Source organism: Gymnogyps californianus, chromosome 19 (genome assembly GCF_018139145.2).
Source record: "Gymnogyps californianus isolate 813 chromosome 19, ASM1813914v2, whole genome shotgun sequence".
Classification (NCBI taxonomy): Eukaryota; Metazoa; Chordata; class Aves; order Accipitriformes; family Cathartidae; genus Gymnogyps; species Gymnogyps californianus.
In genome coordinates, this window is record NC_059489.1 from 2,494,050 (window position 1) to 2,500,597 (window position 6,548).

Here is a 6,548-nt window from a genome sequence, read left to right on the forward strand (position 1 = left end):
GACGAAGATCATTAAATCCACAGGATTTGAAAGCCATAGGCACAAATACTACACAGTTCACGTACCTATATTAGAGAAAAAAAATCCCTCATTCCTCTGAGTGTATGTGTGCTTCCTATGAACAGCTAAAATAGCAACAACTTGACCCACCTTGAAGAACTATGTCCTCATCTATATGCAAGTGAAATAAAGTAGCGCTGTGATCCACTATTGCCAAGAGATGCTCTGCTGAGAATACACACGGTTTGCTGGGGGGTGGGTTCCACAAATCTCTGCACAATATCCACAAGATATTACAGATTACAGCCTGACCTTGTAGACTCTTACTCAGCCTTTACTCATGCAAACTGACTGATAAAGACTACAGACCTACTAGACCCAGAGATCCCAGATCCGCCGATATGAGTAAGACTTATTCACAGCAGTACAGACTTGCAGGTCAAGCCATTTAGCATTTCATGCTGAGGAAGGGTAAAGCATATACATCACGACTATTTTACAGCTTGCTTAAAGTCGGAGCAGCTCTGCCCAGAAAGCTCTTCTTAGAATGAAATATCGATTCTAATCTATTATACAGATAATGAGAACCGTAACAAAGCCGTCCCTCGTCTGCATGGACTTCGGCAAGAGAAGTACTTCCAAACCCCCCAAACAGGGAAGTTGAAGTTACAAGAAAAGTTTCTAAAAAACCCTTTCCTGTTGCAACAAGCCAGGACAAAGAGGGTGAGAGACAGCTGAAAACTTAACCCTCAAGAGTGAGTGAGGGTTTGTTTTGCTTCTCTCAATGAATGGTTTTCTAATTTGACATAGTCTAGCTACAGAAGCCTCTTACTGCCTCACTACAGAGACTCCTGACTGAAATATTAGAAGAGCTATGTGAAATGGTCATAGTCTGAGCAGTTTTCAAGACAAGATCCGCTATCTGCAGAAGAAACGGTATCAAGGGATAAGAAGGGCTCTGGGAAGGCAGAACATTCATATTTCATACCAGTGTAGGAGGTGTAAGAAAAGGAGCCAGCAGCAAAGCAGCATGCTTTTCTTAGACAAATTTCAGCCAGGCCATATCAGTGAAAAAAGGGGCTTTTTCTCCCCACATTTTCTGTTTTCCAGCATCCTTCTCACTTTTGCCCGTCACAGCCACCCTATCCCTCAGTCTTGCAGAGATCTGCAGATGCCCTGTGGAAGCAAATTTGAGAGTGGTATTGCAGGCATAGTCCTTGCCAGCTGGGACCAGAGGCTTTAGCCCCTGTCTTACTGCACGGGAGATGTTATTAAATTGCTTTTTCTGTCTTGGCGGTGAAATGACCTAATTATCAGATTGCATTAGTCTTCATCTCTTAAAGTGGCCAAATCTGCTTTGGTTCTCAAGGATTTTATTGCCAGCTGAAAATAGCTTAATTGTATTGTATTTGCAAAGAAAACATGGTCTGGTAGAATCAAAGCAGTCGGTTTCCACAAGATGAGAAGAAATGCCATAAATAACGCGTTGGGCTTTTTTTTTTTTGGTCTCACCATTTCCATGCATGTAAACTGGCATAAGTTAGCCTTTCTTCTCTAACCATTAAGTCAACTGGAAAAAATTCATCAGGAAAAGGTGGTTTCCCTGTTCACAGTAAACCCCTGGGGTTTAGACATTAACTGGATCTTTATAGGTCTAATGCTGGGATCTCCAAGGAAAAATGAAGCCACATTGGTAACAGAAGGAATGGGTAAATCCAATGAAAATTCCACAGAGAGACGGTTACATGTTTGAGAAGACTTGAGAGAGCAAAGAAATGTATTTTGTACTTTGCAAGCAAATAGGATACACAGATGTGCAGCCAGTGACACAGTTATATTGGATAATAATGTGTTTGTTCATAGAAGGGGTGAAATATGACATAGGAAATTGAATTGTTTTATATATCTGAGAATAATGGAACTCACACACCACTCACATTTTTTTTTCTCTCTTTCTTTCCCAGACACTTTTGTGTCCAAAATCTTTGCGTAAGATTTCAGGCTGTCTTAGTTTTATTCTAAAGTCAAATCACCAGCCAGTGGCTATATTTTGAAAAAAAAAAAATTAACTATATACTTTCAGTCTTTGCTACTGCTGATGGTAGATGCAGGAAGCAAGGTGAAGAAATCTTGAAATAATGAATTACAAACAGTAATCCATAGCTAACAGTAACTGTACGTAACTAGCAAGCCAACAGCAACCCAAGAAGTTCTGCCAAAAAATGTTTATTTCCAACACTATATTCCATGTGGCTCAATTCTCAATAAATTAAGATGCCTAATTTAAAGGATCTTTAATTTCCAGCTAAACATCAGACCCAACAAAATATGATAAATACCTGTTGGTAAAAAGTGAGCTCTCTCAGCTCTCAACATATGCTTACCTACCTCTGCAGGGTCAAAGGCCTTAAAATGATTAGGAAATGTTAATCTGTTATTTAATGTACACCTTGCACATTCTTTATTTTCTAGAAGCCTTGCTGTAGCAAGACAGTTGTATTACCATTTAGTGATCTAATTTCACAATTTAGGATTGTGGATAGTCTTTCAGAAATGCAATAAACTTCAGGGACATCTAGCATTGTTTGTGACATGGCAATATTCTATATTTTTCCTTGTCCAGCCATCAGTCAGCTGCGGCAATTTGTCCTCAAAGGCGGCAGTGGGGAACGTATGTTCGGATTAATGAGAAGGACATTAGTATAAGTGATAAAACTGACCAAGCAATTACATATTAATAGGGCTGATATTTTCCTATTAATCTCAAAGTTATCTAATGATCTTCCATAGTTCCCATTCTTTGGATATCTCAAGGGAAAGGGAGTTAATGGTTAATGAAACTTGCCAGAGTGGTGAGAACATGCCCACGGAGCTGACATAGGGATCTTGACAATTCCTGGAAGGAAAAGGGTTAAGAGCCAGCAACTTACACATACAAAACTGTGTGACTACACTTTCATTCTCTTCCTTACAGCTTCAGTTGCTAGTGTTACTGGCCTGCCAGATTTTCTAAAATCAGGATAGGCTCACGCTCAGCTGAACAGAACAGGGTAAGAATATCTTTGTATTTCTCTGGCTTGCAAACTTTCGGTTATGTAAATACTGTATGTAAGCAGGAGGGCTCTCAAGGGAGTAGCTACTCATAGGTTTTTCAATGAGTACCCTGCTGTGGGCTGTCACTAGTCAAGTCACCTACGTGCTCAAAAGCCCACGTGGTGCTCAGCCAACTTTCAAACTTTCATCTGCAGAGTCCACTGTGCTCAGAGATGGTGGCTGGGTCCCTCCCCTGTGGACAGGAATGAAACCTCGACCTCCTTCCTTGGGGCTTATCAGAGTTTGATGAGTTGATCCTTATAAATGGCTGTTAGCCAAGGTATGAGGGTGGGGAGAGCTGCAAGGGGTAAAGATGTGTTTCTGGTCTGCTTCTCTGCCCCTGCAACATCTTACCACCAACCTTCCCGGCACAATAGCATTCTGGTTAGCAAAAAACAAGTGGTAACCTACCTTTTGGTGTTCTGTGCAGGATGAGGAAGGCATAGTGATTACAGACTCGTGTTTCCTCTAATTTCACCATGGCTGTAAGAGGAGGGATGAAGCAGAGATCTGCTTCGGCCTTTGTCACCGTGCGTGTGCCACCATAGGCAGAAATGTGGAAAATTTCCAGTGGGAAAGGGAGTGGCAAGAAAGAATAAAAAGTCAATTGCAATAGAAAGAGCTAGAAATCTTTCGTCTTTTCTAAGCAAAATTAATGCAAAGTACATGCCTTTTCTGCAACTCTCCTACCGACCCATTTGTATAACACAACTTGGCTCACCAAAGTGATTCATGTTGAGCAGCTTCACTTTCTCAGGTGACGTTTGGTAGTTCCTGAGAGAAAGATGATGTGAAATACGTGGGGACACAATGAAACCTGCTTCCAACAGCAGAACACTATACCCTGAAGTGACTCAGAGAACCTCTGTTAAAACCCTACATGGTTTTCCTGCATTGCAATGTGCATATTGCATTTCTGCTGATGATCATTTATTATCACTGTACTTTATTACCTATCAGTGTATCCACTCCAGTGAAAACTGCATTTATAAACTCAGAAGCATCTGATTTGCGTTAATACTGCATAAACTACTGTTCTCCTTACTTTCTCTCACTTTTTATTTTAGTATATTAGCTTAGATGCAAATGTCCTCAGTGTTTTCTATCAGTTTGTACCAGAACCTAAGAATTTGCCTGGAGTCCATGGCCACAACGTAAATGACAATATCAGAGTTTATTTTCTCTCCTGGAAAGCAAATAAACTTCGCTAAAAACAGAGAGTTAGATCATTGGCCATTGTGGAAGGAAAAACACAGAGTAGAAACCAAGCTTCAGTTTCCTGAGGAGCCAGGACTGTGCCTATTTACATCAAATGTGAACTTCCATCTTGATGGCAGTGGTGCAGACCGCTCCCTGATAGGAGACCGGGTGATTGTACGTGTGTTTGTGCTGGCTGTTTCGAAGCACTGTCAACAAGGATTGAACGCAGCAATTCCTGTACCGGCTCTGCAGGTACACCAAAGAGGGTCCTTGAGCTGCTGGAGCTGGTGTCGAGCAGTCCCACCTTGACTATGAGAACCTCGAGACCTTTCATAGCCATCACAGCATCTCTTCTCCCCTGTGCCTGCAATTCCCCGGTCAGGAAGCCAAGCTGAGCAAGGAGAGCCTGGCCGGGAGACACGTCACCCGGGCGATCAGAGTAGATCGCTGGCACAAAATGGCAGTCCAGCCCCGCTCGTAACTCCTGCGTGGCTGGGAAGGAGGTAGACAAATTAAATTAGCTGGCACCTTTCTAAATTTCCCTCAAAACTAAAATTGGACAGATGAGTAAAACCAAACCAAGCTCAAATTGTTGGTTAAACTTCCTGATATTGTTTTTGACTGATTATTTGGACCAGCCCTCCAAGGCCCACCCACTAAAACACCTCTGTCATTTGAAAAATCTGTCGTCAGAGAGGAAATAATCTTCAGCAAGTAAATGCCACAGCTTCCTTTCTTCTGCTATCATGATCTTGTGCTGCTTATTTGCTTTTCTGATGCCATTTTGTGCCTCCAGGCTAAATTCTGCCTTTCATTTATGCAGATGCACAGGGGAAGAAGGATTCCTCACCCACCCTTGGGCATCCTGCATTAAAATTTGGGCCAAACTGCATGTCCTGTGCTCTGTTTTGGCCTGATCAAGATGCACAGACAGAGGGAAAGGATGGCCACAGAAGGAGGCTCTCCCCTGTGTTGCACTAGGAAATGTTGCACCTCAGAAGGCATGAGCCATGCGTTTCTTTGTAATCTCCCTAATACTTCAGAAGTTGGCTTTGATCCTCTGGTATTATTTGAGCTAATGCCCAAACCCTATTAAGCAACCTTGTGACAGAGACCGGAGGAGAAAGGATTGTGCCATTTCCCATCAAGTATTAAAAAAGCAGTATGGAAAGTCATAAAATGTCGAAGTTGCTGCAACCCACAGTGACTGTGAGACCCAGTGACATCATGGTCTGCCGGTGGCATCACAGGTCCCAGGACCCCGGCAGTTTCCCAGGCTGTGCTTGCTCTTCACCCATGCGAATGGGTGCTGCAGAGAGCAGGTCGCCTGGGAGGGGGCAGGGCTCGCTGCCCGTCCCTTCCCTGCCTGCAGACTGGGCTGGCACCAGTTAGCATTTTCTGCAGTTTGTTGTTGGCGTAAAGCGATTTGCAGAAACACGCTGCCGGTCCGTAGCTCACGAAGAAGACAGGCTGACTACAAGAAGTCCACACTCCTCCTCGGAGGCCTCAGACCAGAAAACCTGTGTTCAGAGCTGCACTTTGATACATATTTCACTTTAATTTAAGCACACACTTAACATGGGAGCCAAATGCCTACTGAGGCCATCAGTAATGGGCTCAGGCAGAGGGAACATTCAGCACCCATGTTCTGACTATCTTGATTTGACAAAGGCCAGAGATCACATGTAGAGGCAATCAGTGGCAAAGAGTAAAGAGAGAGCAAGCGTGAGAGACAAAGAGATAAAGAGAATGAACAGAGGCTCGTCACGTCGCTTGTTACAGTACTGGAAGGTGCTTGTGCTCTCTGACAGCAAAGGTGACATAAAAAACCTTTGCAGAACAGACCAGACCAGAGCACAACGGGCCGGCTTTGTTCGTCTTTCCTGATGGGGTGACTCCAGTGCTTAGGATTGAGTGCCAGCAATGCCAATCATTTCTGAGTCTTTTGTTAAAAAAACCAACCCCAAAACAATCCTCCAAGTTTACAGAAGTTAGAAATCACCAAGCAGCTCATCTTTCCTTAACCGCCATCTGTGATGCTGGTCACCAGAACCTCCAGGTGAAGCCAGGATGGGTGCACAATTAAGGTGAGCATACTTGAAAGCACAAGTGAATGCTGCAGAGAGCTGTTTGCTTTGCATTATTCACACTCTTCAAGCTCTGGCAAATTGCTTTTCCTCTGACCATACTTCACGGTAATTTTTTCAAGCTGAACTGGTTTGGATAGAATAAGTGTCTGTTCTGAATCTTCATTA